We start from the raw sequence: 16,167 nt of genomic DNA, 5'->3' as shown, positions 1-16,167 counted from the left end.
TTTGAGGTGGAAACAATTGTGTAATTTCTCTCTTCTTCTCCCTCCACTCCCCCGTCCCCCCCCAAAAAAAACAATCCTGACCTACATTGCACTTGGGCAAAACCTGAAGTAATCTAACATGAAAGATACTGAAATGGTTGGCTAAAGTTATCAGCCTTCTCTGCAGAACTACCATGGGTCTGTATTCAGCTAAGCCCTATTTGGAGTAGACCCACTGGAATTAATGAACCTAAGTTAGACATGTCTGTTAAATTCAGTGGTTCTACTCTGAGTAGGACTAGCATTGAATATTGCGTGTGGACTCCACAACACTCTGTTGAAACCCTATAGTGGAGATGGGGGACCTGTGCTCCAGCAGATGTTGTTGGACTGTCCAGCCGATGTAATATCAAAAGGCATCTTCATGATTTCTTTGCAAAGAAGGATGTGGATGCTATTAGTTCATCTAGATTTTCCATTACCTTTCCCCTTATTAAAGACCATCATGAGGAAGAGAAATATCTGTCTGAATTAAATCCACCTTTTCTCCACAAGGCATTTACCGCCTTGCACTGTCAGACAAAGAAAACCAACTTCCTTGAAGGAAGATACAAGAGAATTCCTAGAGATCAGTGCATCTGTATTTGCGGTGGCCATAGGTAGAGGATACCATCCACTATATGTTACATTGTAAACTGTATGAGACATTAAGGAAGAAATACTTAGAGAAATTTCTAGTGGCAATTTCCTCCTCCTCTCGTGATATGGAGAAGATCAAATATTTGTTGACCTGCCCAGATAGATCTGTAATGGTCAGCACAGCCAAATTTGCCGTGAGAGCTGCTCAGATTAGACAAGCTTGCCTCGCAATCTGAGTTTTACTTTTAAATGTTGTTATAATGTTATAATTTTTGTTACAGTTTTAGATACCACTGCTAAAGTTTTTAGATACTGCAATTGTATATTAGTGTTTTATCTGGCTAAAACTTGTATTTGGTTGCCTGCAATAAACTGATGATGATGGATAAAGTTATCAGCCTTCTCTGCAGAACTACCATGGGACTGTATTCAACTAAGCCCTATTTGGACTAGACCCACTGGAATTAATGAACCTAAGTTAGTCATGTCTGTTAAGTTCAGTTGGTCTACTCTGAGTAGGACCAGCATTGAATATTGCGTGTGGATACAACACTCTGTTGAAACCCTATAGTGAAGATGGGGGACCTGTGCTCCAGCAGATGTTGTTGGACTACAGCTCCCATCATCCCTGACCATTGGCTATGCTGGCTAGAGCTGATGGGAGCTAGAGTTCCAACAACATTTGCAGGGGCACAGGTTCCCCACCTGGGTTGTATAAGTATCTTCCAGGTTGTATCTATCCGTGGCTTCAAGGCTTCTAGCCTCTTGTTATTGACAAGAGTTAATTGAAAATAGGAGCAATTTACTTTCTGTTAAAGAAATTGTGTTTTTTTAGGGGGGGGGAAATACTATTAGTACTGGGGGATTTCAACATTCATGCCGAGACTACTTTGTCTGGCGCGGCTCAGGACTTCATGGCTTCCATGACAGCCATGGGGCTGTCTCAATATGTTAGTGGTCCAACGCATGTATCAGGGCACACTCTAGACCTTGTTTTTGCTACTGAACATGGGGATAGTGATCTGGATGTGGGGAGTCTTACAACACAACCTTTGTCATGGACAGATCACTGCTTGCTGAAGTTTAGACTTTCAGTAACCTCTTCCCTCTGCAAGGGTGGGGGACCTATTAAATTGGTCCGCCCCCAGAGACTAATGGATCCTGAGGGTTTTCAAAGGGCTCTGGGGGATTTTCCAGCTGATAGGACTGGCGCTCCTGTTGAAGCCCTGGTCGCTCTGTGGAATACGGAGATGACTCGGGCTGTTGACACGATCGCTCCTGCACGCCCTCTCCTGTGTAGAGCTCATACAGCTCCATGGTATACTCTGGAGCTGAGAGCAATGAAGCAAGATAGGAGGCGGCTTGAGCGGAAATGGAGGCAAACTCCCGACGGATACAATTATGCACTGGTTAGTGTTTCGACTAAGCTGTATGTAGGAGCGGTGAAGGCAGCTAAAAAACATCATTTTGCTGCCACTATTAAATCATCTCTGCCGCCCAGCGGAGCTCTTTCGAGTTGTCCGGGGACTTCTTCATTCAAACCCTCCGGACACGGTGGAATCATCGGAGGCCCGCTGCAATCAGTTTGCTGATCACTTCCAGAATAAGATCTCATGCATCCGCCGGGACGTAGACTCTCAAGTTATAGCAGTTGATCCTAGTGAGGTGTCCGGAGCACAGTCTTGTCATGTTTTGTTGGATGAGTTCCAGTTGGTTCAGCTCGAGGATGTGGACAAGGTGCTTGGACAGGTACGTGCAACCACTTCGGTACTGGATCCTTGCCCCTCCTGGCTGATAAAAACTAGCAGGGATGGAATAGGTAGCTGGGCCAAGGAAGTGATAAATGCCTCCTTATGAGAGGGAGTGGTCCCTGGCTGTCTGAAAGAGGCAGCGGTGAGACCACTTCTGAAAAAGCCTTCCTTGGACCCAGACAATTTTAACAGCTACAGGCCAGTGGCGAATGTTCCATTCCTGGGCAAGGTCTTGGAACGAGTGGTTGCTGGCCAGCTCCAGGCGCTATTGGATGAAACCAATTATCTAGATCCATTTCAATCGGGTTTTAGGCCCGGTTTTGGCACCGAGACGGCCTTGGTCGCCCTGTATGATGACCTATGTCGGGAGAGAGACAGAGGGAGTGTAACTCTGTTGATTCTCCTTGATCTCTCAGCGGCTTTTGATACCATCGACCATGGTATCCTTCTGGAGAGGCTCGCGGAGTTGGGAGTTGGAGGTACTGCTTGGCAGTGGTTCCGCTCCTACTTGCCGGGTCGTCTCCAGAAGGTAGTGCTCGGGGAACATTGCTCGACACCGCGGGCTCTCCAATATGGGGTCCCGCAGGGGTCAGTTTTGTCCCCCCTGCTTTTTAATATCTACATGAAGCTGTTGGGAGAGGTCATCAGGAGTTTTGGAGTGCGTTGTCATCAGTATGCTGATGACACGCAGCTCTACTTCTCCTTCTCATCTTCCTCAGGTGAGGCTGTCGATGTGCTGAACCATTGCCTGGCCGCGACAATGGACTGGATGAGAGTTAACAAACTGAAGCTCAGTCCAGACAAGACTGAGATGCTGTTGGTGGACGGGTTCTCTGATCGGATGGTGGATATATACCCTGTCCTGGATGGGGTTACACTCCCCCTAAAGGAGCGGGTTCGTAGTCTGGGAGTCTTTTTAGACTCTTCCCTCTCACTTGAGGCTCAAGTAGCCTCGGTGGCAAGGAATGCATTTTACCAACTTCGGTTGGTAGCCCAGCTACGTCCCTATTTGAGTAAAGAGGACCTTACATCAGTGGTACATGCTCTGGTAACCTCGTGTTTGGATTACTGCAATGCGCTCTACGTAGGGCTACCTCTGAAGACAGTTCGGAAGCTACAACTAGTGCAAAACGTGGCAGCCAGACTGCTAACAAGGACCAAGCGGTCCGAGCATATAACACCTGTTCTGGCCCGCTTGCACTGGCTGCCAATATGTTTCTGGGCCAGATTCAAAGTGTTGGTATTAACCTATAAAGCCTTATACGGTGCGGGACCACGATACCTTGCGGAACGCCTCTTCCGATATGAACCGGCCCGTACACTACGGTCTACTACGAAGGCCCTCCTCTGGGTTCCAACTCATAGGGAGGCCCGGAGGGTGGTGACAAGATCTAGGGCCTTCTCAGTGGTGGCCCCCGAATTGTGGAATAGTCTCCCTGAGGAGGTACGCCTGGCACCGACTCTGCTTTCTTTTCGGCGCCAGGTTAAAACCGTCCTATTCTCTGAAGCATTTTAATTTAAATTTATTTAATTTTAAAAATGTTATTGTATTGATTTTAGACTGTTTTATTTTGTATTATATTGTGTCATTTATTGTATTTCCTATGTTATTGTATTTCTATGTTCACCACCCAGAGAGCTATTGCTAGTCGGGCGGTATATAAATTTAATAAATAATAATAATAAAATAATACTTCCAGGGTGGTTTGATAGGATTTGGCCCAAAAAACAAAGGTGGATGGGAAAGCGTGGTGCAAATCTGTCAGTAGGTGGCAGAATATGCCCACAGGCAATGGGGAATCCTTGCTGAGCAAGTTCCTTGGCCTTTGAGAATCCTTTTGTCTTTCTATGTTGATGTAGCGTGGCACAAATAGCATTCTCTGGTATGGAAGGTGCAGCACCTTTGTCGTAGCCAACTGGCAGGACACATTAAACACTAGTCCTACTCAAAAGTAGACCCACTGACGTTAATGGGCTGAACTAACAGGTTCATTAATTTCAATGGGTCTACTCTCAGTAGGACTTAGTTGAATACAACCCATTATCGTTGATTCATTGGCAGCAGAGATGTGAAAGCTTGGGAAATATTGGGGGGAGGGGACACACACATTTTTTCTGATTTGTTTCCCCAGGCTTTCACATCTGTAATTGGTAGTGAGGTGTGCTCTTGTAGATTCTCCCTGCATCTTCTGAGCAGCTCTAATGTAAAACTGGGCTATAGCTGGTGGTTAAGTATTGATGCTCATTGGTTATGTTCTAGCTGAACCTCAATGATTATGACCTGTACTGCAGCTATGTGCTATATTATGCTAGTCTCAACTTTTTGGGAGTATTGTATACTCTTTCTTGGAGCATCTACTCTAATCCTCATGTACCATGGCTTTCAACTACCAGTTTTATTAGCTTTTCACAGCTTATCCTTGAGGCTTCTAAAACTACAGATACTGCCAGACTGCTTGGAAAGATATGGGCATATGTACCATTCAGCCATGTTCATATGGATGAACACCTTAAGGCATTATACTTCTCATGTTTATTTGGAAGCAAGTCTCACTGACTTCACTGGGAATTGCTAGAGAGTAATTGTGTGTAAGAATGAAGCCTCTTGCAGCACAATCTTACATGTGTTTCCTGGGAGACAGAAGGTACTACTATGTTCAGTAAAGTTTATTACCTAGTAACTACGTTTAGGTTTGCAGTTCTGTCAGATGATGCCACAATGCTTATAATAGTTCCAACTGTAACGTGTGCTTTGCCCTAAAAACACAAGAATTGGGTGTTCAATTTGTCCCAAACAATTACAAGATCCAAAATGGCTAAAATGATGCTTTTGAGTGGACTATCATAGTAGAATATATCATCAGCCAGCTTTTGATTTGCACAGAACTCCTCCTGTCCAAAGAAAAGTTAAACAATCTCAAAGCCTGCTGCCTTTCCTAACCAATATATTCCAGAAAATGTGAATTAGTTGACCATTTTTTCTTCTATGTTTTCTGCTTGCTTTGACGTAATTGTAAGGGGTAAAGTTTCAAAAGGATCATCCGTTGTCTTTCAGTAGATCATATCTGAAGTACTGTTTCACAGTAACATAGGCCAGGGGTTTCCAAACTATGGTCTGCAGACCACCAGTGGTCCATGAACTTCATTCAGGTGGACTGCAGCGTGTCTGTGGATTTGTGGGTGAAGATGGGAGATGTTACATCTGTCACATTAAATATATATATTGATTTTAATTGTATTTTAGTTGCTTCTTTTATTTCTTTTACTGTATTTTATTGTATTACAGTTTGAATTCTATGGAATACTATAAAATACAATATATAAGAAATAAAAGAAGCAATTACAATTGTATTAATGCGCTAGCACAGTGCATTGCAATTGCTGCAACAGGCAAAAAACCATTCAGTGGTCCACCAAACCCCTCCACAATTTTCAAGTGGCCTGTGGGGGAAAAAGTTGAGGAACCACTGACATAGACCATTCACACAATATCTGAAGACCAAATATTTTTAGAGCCTGGAGCATATATTGAGTTCATGCTCTTAGCAGCTTGAACTGAGCCTAAGAGTATTCAACTTGAAGGTATTGAAACATCTGGAATGCTTTGAATATTGCTTTTTATGCACCTTGAAGAATATCAAATCTTGCTATCCAGGGTGGAATCTACAATCAGAAGAAGCGTGCCACACTTTTGTGAGATTTGCTTTATCCCATTGAAGATACTGCTCAACTGAATTTTGGAGGGTTTTTTTTCTTATTGACCAACACTGCTACTTTGGCTTCTTTTTTTAAAACATTCCAGATGTATAGAACTGATGCCCCACATAAAGGCAATGCTACCAAAACATAGAACTCCCCAGAGAAGAGCTCTCTGTCATTGTGCAATAGCAGAGCTTGGAAAAGTTACTTTTTTGAACTATAATTCCCATCAGCCCAATCCAGTGGCCATGCTGGCTGGGGCTGATGGGAGTTGTAGTTCAAAAAAGTAACTTTTCCAAGCTCTGGAATTAGGTAGTGGCACAGAGAAACAGGCAGGCTGTACATCCAAGAAGCAAACTGTTTATGAGTGCTCTTAATTGAGGACAGTACATCCACAATGTCATCATTTGTGCAAACAGGCTCAAATTGGTTTTAATTAAACCTCAGCCATGTAGTTGGAGCCAGTGACATCTGTCTCATCCCCAGCAGCTTCAAAACCTGCTTCTAATCATTTTTCTTTCCTGCAGGGATGATAGGGTGGGTGTTTGCCTCTTTACTTCTCCTTTGAGGCTAACGAAATGTAAAGAAACTGCAGAGATGGGAGTATTCCAAAAACTCCATGCGTGCTGCTCTTGGTGGTGTCTTGTGTAGGGTGGGGGTACTGCCAACCAAGCAGAAGGAAATTTCCTGGCTTTCTGTTGTGCCTTTAACAGCAATTTGATCTTAGAAACCAAAGGTAAAGCTTTGCAAGGTATGAACATTGAACATTATCATGTACTAAGGCCTGCTGCTTAAACTGCTGGTTCAAAGGAGAGACAAAAGCATGCCAGCTGACATTAAAATAAGAATATTCCATCAATTATACATACTGTACATTAATATAAGCAGTTGATATGTCCAAATAGGTATCCTAACGACTGATGATTATAAGCCATTAGTAGCCTAATACTTGGCATTGCTTGGGAATGCTAAGAAGCCAAAAAATAAGTGCAGTTTTGAAAGGTTCAGTCCGCCATCTTGATTCAAAATGGCATCTAATTCTATGCAAACATAAACAAAAACCTGTTCATGATCTCAGGAACCAGTGTGCAAAATTTGGTTATGATATTGTTAAAAGGTGAACAACTTTCCAAAATATATTGTAGATGAAATAAAAAACATAGAAAGGGCAGTGAGATCGTCAGACCACTGCTTAGTGGATGGTGGGTGTTTATCCTTCCAGCCTTGCAATATGTCTCTTTGCCACCATAAGGGCTCTTGGGATCTACTTTTGTTGACTATTCATCCCCACACATAGCCCACACACACCACAAATGTTAAGAGTGCCTGAACTTCCGCAAACATCAAGGATTTTTCCAAAACAAAGTTAATACAAACAATAATTTCTGACCAGAAAAGACATCATAGGACATGTCCACGTCATATACCTCAAAGAGGCCCTTTTTAAAAAGTTGTCCTCTTTTCTTGACTGTCAGAGTTAAATAGAAACTAATAAACTTGTGTGCCTTATTTCAGACATCTGGTTCCAAGGCACACTTCATTGCCCTTGATAGAAGAGACACTAGTATTATATTTTGTAAAACTTTAACTGTGTCTGGCCTATTTGCAGTAAAAGGTATAGCAAGTAGCTATCTTGTAGTCAGATTTCGGAAAGGCAACTTGTGAGATCAGGGTGCGAGGACAAGATGATGCTGGCTTTCCCCAGCATCTTAGGCAGTTGTCAGATTTGTCCCTTCAGTATTCCTCCTTCCACTCCTTTCCACTGCTCATCCCTCCATCTTACTGGGAGGTGAATGTGTGTCTGGCCTAGCTGGAAAGACCTCATGTTTTGTACTGTATATTTCCTTAACTGATCTCATAAAATGTCTGGTTTACAGGATCTTTTTCCCATATGCAAAGGACTCCTGCAAGAGAGTTCAGTTACTCCCAATACACATCTTAGACAATAAATGGACTTATAATCATGAGAGGGGGAGGTTGGAAGTAAGTCCATTGAATTCTGTGGGATTTATTTCCAAGTATGCTTAGGACTGAAGGGTGATGCCTAAGGCAATATTCCTTGATATATGTACATAGGAGACCAAGTCCCATTGCTGTCAATGAGGCTTCTGCCTAAAGCAAGTCATAGGCTGCATGTCCAGTTTTAATCAGTGGTGCTTATTATTTATTCATGAAATAATGTAGAGCCCACCTTTTGGGACACCACCCACTCAAGTTAGCTTATGCACCATGAAAACATAATATAGATTCTAATTTCCAAAGCAACAGTACTGACATTCATTTAAAAACATAGGGTTGGTATCCAATAAAGTTATCCCTTCCCCCCCCCATGCATGCCCCTCCCCCATCTGCTGCAGAGGATTGGGGAGGAAAGTCTATAGGAGATTGGGGAAGCTGGGGAGGGTATGAGAACAAGAGAGGGAGAGGAAGTCCTATTGGGCAGGTGAAAGTCCTTGCATTCATGGGGCCCTTTGTTAGATACAGCTCATAACAAGTTAAAACAAACAGTTCAACAGAAACACAAAGCTATCCATTCTAAGACAGCTCTCATAAAGCAAGATTAAAAGACCTTATGTAAGAGAAAGCAGCCCAAAATAACATGGCTTTTAAAAACCCTTTAAAACGTTTGCAGGGTTAAGGCTGTACAGCTACTGCTGTCAAAGGTTGAGGCTGTATGCCTCCTGATCATGGACATCAGGGGGTGGGGGCAGTTGCCCCCTCAATCAACCCTAATCACTAGATTCCTAGGTTTCAATTTTTAAGAAGAGTAAGTTTCTAGCATTTGTAAAAACTGAGATATGAGACAACATGTACAGGTGCTATTCTAATTTGTGTGTGTGTGTGTGAAAAATTGGCTTGCTCCCCCCTTTCAGTTTTCTACTTTGCCCCCTCCCCAGAAAAATTCTTGCAGATGCCCATGCTCCTAATGTTAAAGGTATTTCATAGAATCATAGAATATTTGATACACATCTGATTCTATGAAACCCATCTGCTGTGTCAGAACCTGGCTTAGAAGTCTCCATAGGAAGAAACTTTCCCACAATACTTTCCATCACACATTCACGCATGGCATGGATTCATTACTAGAATTCCATTTGAGTGAAAGAAACTGCTTAAATAGGAACTGAACTCTGTGACACATCCACACCACAAACTTAAATCACTTTGGCTGTTTAGGCTTATGCAAAACAACCTGGGGCATTTGTAGGTTTACTGAGAGAGCACAGGACGAAACCCCCAAGATTTCAAGTTTGTACTGTGGCTGTGCCCTAATTGTCAAAAGCTGAAGAGAAATCCTGGAAGGCTGTTTACAAAGTAACACTTTCTATATTTTAACCTTCAAGAAGCATTGTACTCTGTATATGGTATCCACCACCACAGAGACTGAATAGAATCTAAAACTAGAATTTTGGGGCCTGTTGGAAATGCTAGCAGGTACAAATGTTCTACATATGTGATGGTTCTGCCCAGAAGTACTGGGGAGGATGGGTTGTTAAGGTTTCTCTAGAATGGTGCATTCTGTGCATTAGGGGTGGATTTATACTGGACCGTCCACACATCATTCCTCTTTAATAGTTATTCAGTAATGCTTTCCCACTGTTACTGCATTATTGCTGTCTGGAGGGGCACTCTTGTGCTATAGTGCAACAAAAGGACAAAAAACAAACACCAAACCCTGAAACATTTGCGGTATGAAAAGTTACAGGATTTCAGCAGGAAGCTATGGGACATGCACTGATTGGAAGCAAAGCAGTACGCCTGCTCAAAAACCTTTGCAGGCACAAACTATTGAAATCAGGATCACATATAACCTCTTCAATACCATAATGAGCACAAATCATCATGGATGCACAATAAAAAGGATGTCTGGAGGGGGCTTAAACTCTTTAAAAAGAAATGAATAAGTCAACCAAAGTCAACCAAATGGTGGCAATGTTCCTTATGTTATAAAGACTGAGTACAGAGTAAAGATAAGAGATCTGAACACGAATCTTTTGGTGGCAGCTAAAATCGTGATTGCTAAACACTGGCAGTCTCCCAAAATTCCATCAAGCAAGAAATGGCGGATAAAGATCCTAGCATTAGTGGAAATGAGCCAGTTATCTGCAGTGGTTCATTTTGGGGAGGGGGTGGGGAAGTGCTGGAATGTTAGGCTTGTGGTGCCCCTTTGCAGATACTGGAATAAATGTTTTTTCACAGAGTAGGGATTGAAGGGCACTATTTTTTTGTCAGGTGAACCATAGGCAGCCATTGATCAAAAACCAGAAGGTGGGAAGTCAAGCTGGGAGATGGAAGCAGTAAGGACTATTGTTGTCCAAGTCAAAGTCCCAACCCAAACAGAGAGCTTTTTTACAGTCATTCCTGGTGACCAGAGTGAGTGGCCAGCCTTGGTGGGCTGGGTCACTTCATAACCTAGGATCCCACCTCCAAAGTGCCTAGGGCAATGTTCTAACCTTGTGCAACATCAGACAGGACAGTTGTGCAGAGTCATGGATACTTTTATATGATTTCTTCTTCTTCTTAGATTTTATTGGATTAGAAAGAACATAACAAAACAAATACAATTAGGGGATATGCATCAAAAATGTTTTCACTATCACATTACAGAGAGACTCTTCTAGTATTAATAGTTGAACAAGGTCAATAGAGGAGCATAGTTTCTATAAATCAAATTTATGAGGTCCAGTTTTCACACACTGGTACAGGCAAAGGACTTTGCAGATCATTTGAAGTGACATATGTGATAAATTCCCATCAAATAGCATAGACATGTTTTTGGTCTTCCAATCTGTTTGAGACTTTCAAATTGTGTGTTATTTTCTCAGATATTGCCAGATTCCAGGCATTATTATACCATAAAGACAATTTGAAATGATGTAATCTTCATACTTTTCTATGTTTGAATTGTATCTCTCTGTCTTTTTCTTGTACTTTTCATATTTTCTTTTTAAAGGGGTGGGGGACAAGCTGTGGCCCATAGATGCAATTGAATAAATGAGTCTAAAGTAAAATCTGCGCTGGTTAGAGCAGATTTGTACAGTACCTTCCTGTATTCTTGGTTCAGAGCTTTAGAACTCAGGTTTAGAACAAACTACTGTAGTAAGGTCTGCAACAAGATGTTGCAGTACAGAGTGCTCCCCCAACCACACCTTCTTTCATGATACTCCATTCCATTTCCCTTTTCCCTGGCTCTCTGTCTCCCTCACACACCCCAACAGTCAGACAACATGTTTTGGTCACTGAGCAGGCTCAGTCCTCATTTAATTGTTTTTGATGCTTTGAGGCTCCCCCAAACCTGCTGATACTTATGCCGTTTGTGTGGATGTTGCCAGTTTCACTACGTAAGAATGTACGTTTGGACAATTTGTTGCTATTGGTATATAGTATATTTTGATGCTGGAACCACCCACTCATGAGATTGTTCACTGTACCAACTTGGAATTGTATGGGAGGGAGTAGTTTCAAAGCTTGCCTGCATGTGCTTCCAAACTAGTGGTTCCTCGTGTGAATCCTGAGGTTGCATCATTCACCCAACTATTTTATAGGAATAAATTTTATTCAGATTTTGCCCATTTTTGAAAGATTTTTGGACAGGTGTTTCAGTGGTGAGTTTTGTCATCTTCTTTGCTACATTGTTCAGGCCACAGAATTTCCTGGATTTGAATAGTGGAAGGCATTCCTTTTTAGTTCTTCCATTCTCTGAGACATGACTAAGAGGTCAGGGCAGGAAAAGAGTTATTTTCAAGGTAGCTGTTTCCTAATAAAGTGTGTTGTTTGAGTATTGGGTTTCTGAGTTAAGAATTTGTTTGCACAGGCCAAGGAAATAGTCTGAATTACTGGATTGTGTTCTGTGTATTTGGCTTAAGCTCTTTCCAGAGAGGAGTTGTCTTCTGTATGTTCAATTTGTGCAAACCCCCCCCTTTTTTTTTTTTGGCTGAGGTTGTGGTTGGGAGCATCATGGTATGTCTGGAACAGCACAGTAAGGATTGGTGCCATAGGATTTTTTTCATATATAATTTCAAAAAGTCTGCAAATGTCTAATGAAATTGACAAGTGGCACGGAAGTGTAAATGGGGTTTGTTTCCTTTTACTAGTACAACACACAGTTGATATGTGGATATAGCTGGCTAATTAACTTTTTTTTCTAGTGACATTTGATTTGTGTTCTATAGAGTTCTGTTGTAAAAGGGCAACTTGAAATTCAGACCATCCAGTGTGTTTGGTGAAGCTGTCATGTTTTCGAACGCAGGATCTTTTCAAACGCGTAGTTTCCCTTTGTTTACAAGAAACTTAAGCCTAGTTCTCACAAGGCAGCAGAGGCTGTAAAACAGAGGTGGGGAACATTTTTCAGTCTGAGAACAGCATTCCTTCTTCTGGGGGCCACATACCAGTGGCAGGCAGGGCCAGAGTAAAAACTGGGCAGAGTAATGGATGCAGATTTTACCTTTGTACAGTTGTTAATCTCCACCTACTCATACACCCCTCTTTATCCTTCATCCAAGCAAGCAGCAAGAGGCATTATCAGAGGTGAAGGACACATTCTAGCCAGGAGAAACACACAATATGTAAAGCAGGGCCGGGGTAGCCTGGGGAGCCAGGTGGAGAGGCCTAGGAGGGCTGCCTTTGGCCCCTGGGCCTGAAGTTCTCCACACCTGCTGTAAGCCAATTTCTGGACTGTTCCACTTAAAACTGCAAGTGTGGAAATCACAACTGGATGTTTCTCCATGTCCCTCCTCCCGCAAATTCCCTGCACATAGAAAACCCTTTCTCCCTGACATGCTGTTTTTTTAAATGAACACAGGGATTTAATTCCCCCTTTATGACAAGGTAGAGATGCAATTGTTATCTCAGCTATTGAGCTTTTGGCAGCATCTGAAGACACATTTTTTTCCACTCAGGCCTTTGGAACTGATTAAGGTATTCAAGTTCACTGTAGTTATACTGTCCACTGGTCCTCTGTATGGTATCATATTGATTTGACAGGTGGTACATCATTTTTAAATGTAATTGGTTTGTTCTAATTGGACACTGTAAACCACCCTTGGATCTTACTGATGAAGGGTGGTTTAAAAACTGAATAAATTAATATTTTTCTATACATAAGCATGAACCTCCTTCTGATGTCCAAAATGATACAGTCTAGAAGTTGCTTTATCACCTCATTTGCAGTTTGTTGGTAGAACTAGGTCTTGTAGTACTGGACTCACAAGTTTTACCTTTGCTGGGAATTTGGACTTGGACCCGCGACACTTGAACCCAGACACTTGGCTTCAAATCCTCAGTCACAAAGCTCATTAGCTGGCCTTGGGCCAGTGATATTCTTTCTCAGCCTATTGTTATTATTATTATTAGTAGTAGTAGTAGTAGTAGTAGTAGTAGTAGAATGTGTGTGTGTGTGTATGTGTGTGTGTGTGTAGATAGATATAGTGTCAAAGGTCAGGATAAGCAGGTACATGTTCAGCATACAATGAAAACTATATAATGAAGGTCCCTCTGTAGGGAGGGAATTCCACAGCCTAGGGTCTGCCGCAGATAATTCCCTCTCCTGGGTCACCCCCACCCCGAACTTCTGAGAACAGTGGAACTACTAAGACAGCCAGTCTTAACACCCAAAAGGATCTGTAGGGAAGGAGCCAGTATTTCAGATGTTTGGGGCCTATGTCATTTAGGCCTTTAAACACTAACATGAGCACCTTGAATTGGCATGACAGGACAACTCCCATGATGCTGAACAGCCCTCTCCCCATAATTATTTTCTGGAAAGGGCTTTGAATGTAGGAGCAGAACCAATTAAGTACAGTGCCCCTAACCTCCAGTTCCCTGGGCTTCTCCAGAAGAATACTGTGATGCTGGGATGACCAACATGGTGTCCACCAGCTGTTTTGGATTACAATACTATAATTCCTGACAATTTGCCATGCTGGCTGGGGCTGATGGGAGATGGAATCCACAAAGTTGGAGAGCACTATGTTGGCTACCCATGCCATGGTCAATAGTATCAAAAGCTGCCAACAGATCAAGGAGAACAATTAGAGTTGCACTCTCCCCACCTCTCTCCTGACAATTGTCATCAACCAGCATGCCGAAGGTGGTTTAAGTGCCATGACCAGGACTGAAACCAGACTGAAATTGATTCAGATAAAGAACCTAAAGGCCTAACCTGCTTGTACAGAGTTGAAGTGAGGATGACATGGGACTACTACCTTTAGGTTCCATAAGAACTTAACATGGGGAAGGGCTGTAACTGAGTGGCAGAGCAGCTGCTTTGCACGCAGAAGGTCCTGGGTTCAATCCCTGGCATCGCCAGGTAGGACTGGGAGGAAGCCCTGCCTGAAACCCTTAAAAGCTACTGCCAATCAGTGTAAACAATACTGAGCTAGAAGAACCAAAGATCTTACTTGGTGTAAGGCAGCTTTCTATGTTCCTAAGATATAAATGTGATAAATACTGTAATTTCACAGTCTACATTGACAATACTTCAGTTGTCAGCATGATGCAAATCATACCAATTTTGAAAAGGGACATATTTCCCTGACTGTTAACACGCTTCACAATGGTCCTGAACAGTGCTAGTCATGTGTAACAACTAGTGGCCACACGTGGTGGTCCATGTGTTCATCCATAGAGCCATCCAGCCAGTTCAATGGGGCCCCGTTTGACAGATTTTACAATAGAACAGGGATCTGCATCTGCATTGGCTCTACTTGTAGAAGCCTGCTTCAACATATCTCCCTTTCTGGTTCAAAGCAAGCAATTTCACTGTAAAAATCCAGTTACAGTCACTGGGACTGCCATCTGTGGGTAATGCCTGTGAGCCTGTCACCATCTAATTTCTACCCCCACCCTGTAGTTCCCACAATGATGTGTTCACCCCCAGTAATTCACCCTTACACACATGCCAAGGACAGCCTAGTTGTCCCAGAATAATCCAACATAGAAATTCAAGATATGTTTCTAATACGAGAGCACTGTCAGGATTGGAAGGCAAGATGCAAAGATACAGCAAACAATAAGAATGAACCATGTAGCCAGCTTCAGATTTCAATGGATCCTTTATTTCTGTGCGGAAGAAAGAAGGCCCTGAATTCTCATTTCCTATGGAGTCCAACCAAAATGGAGTTGACAGCATATGCTAGAGTGGTAACAACCTTGCTGGCAGTGGCAACCTGCTTGAAGTGAGCACACTTGAGAGTTTAGGCAGAGCTGAATTTGTACCAGGATGTATCTGGCATGCATCAGCCACAAAGTGTTTCTGAGCCTGTGCAGAGTAAATTTCCCATGATGCTATGGAACTCTACACATCTAGGATTAAGCAGCATGAAACCAAGGATATTATGAGCCCCGGAACATCTTATTTTAGAAATGACGAGCAGCCTTGTACCCAGCATTGCTCAGGAATTCCAAGAAACTGAAAGATTCAGTCCACCATCTTGACTCAAGATGGCATCAAATTGTATCCAACATTGATGGGAATTTGCTCCTTGATCTCAGGAACCATTATGCAAAATTTGGTTAAGAGGAGTCCATGAGCATAGCAAGCAAACAAATGAATTTTGAAAATATATAAAATAGAAGCTTTGGGCTCAGGCTAGGTGACAAGAGGCACCACCTACCAAATGTTTGGGCACCTTTAAGGCCCACTGCTTTCCATAGTACAGCTACGCATGTGCCTAAATCTCTCCCACTAAAATCAACAGGGCTTGAAATCCAGACTGATGTGAGCACCAGTGACATGCTTAGTATTTCCTTTGGGTAAGAGTAGGCTATAAATAAATAAATCTTTGCTTATGGAACTCATTTCCATGGGGACTTGAGAAGGCCAATAACACATAGTTGGATTTTTTTTAAAAATAGAACTGTTTGTAGCAACATCAGTGCTGCTTGTTATTTGAACCTATTGGCTGTTTTGTAGCTGTGTTTCCAATACCCTCTCATGCTTTTCCATCAGCGTCCTTTTTGTGCAATCTGTAGCTGCTTAATTGCATTCTGATCTGCTAGAGCCTTTGTTTGCTTTCCCTTGCAGCTGCCCCCTTCTCCTCTCCTCTGCTATGTTCAGCAAACAGACCTCTCAGTCTAGGCAGAGAACATGGTGACGGTG

This window comes from Rhineura floridana, chromosome 3 (assembly GCF_030035675.1).
Source record: "Rhineura floridana isolate rRhiFlo1 chromosome 3, rRhiFlo1.hap2, whole genome shotgun sequence".
In the NCBI taxonomy this organism is placed as follows: domain Eukaryota; kingdom Metazoa; phylum Chordata; class Lepidosauria; order Squamata; family Rhineuridae; genus Rhineura; species Rhineura floridana.
Note: the sequence above shows the minus strand (reverse complement) of the source record.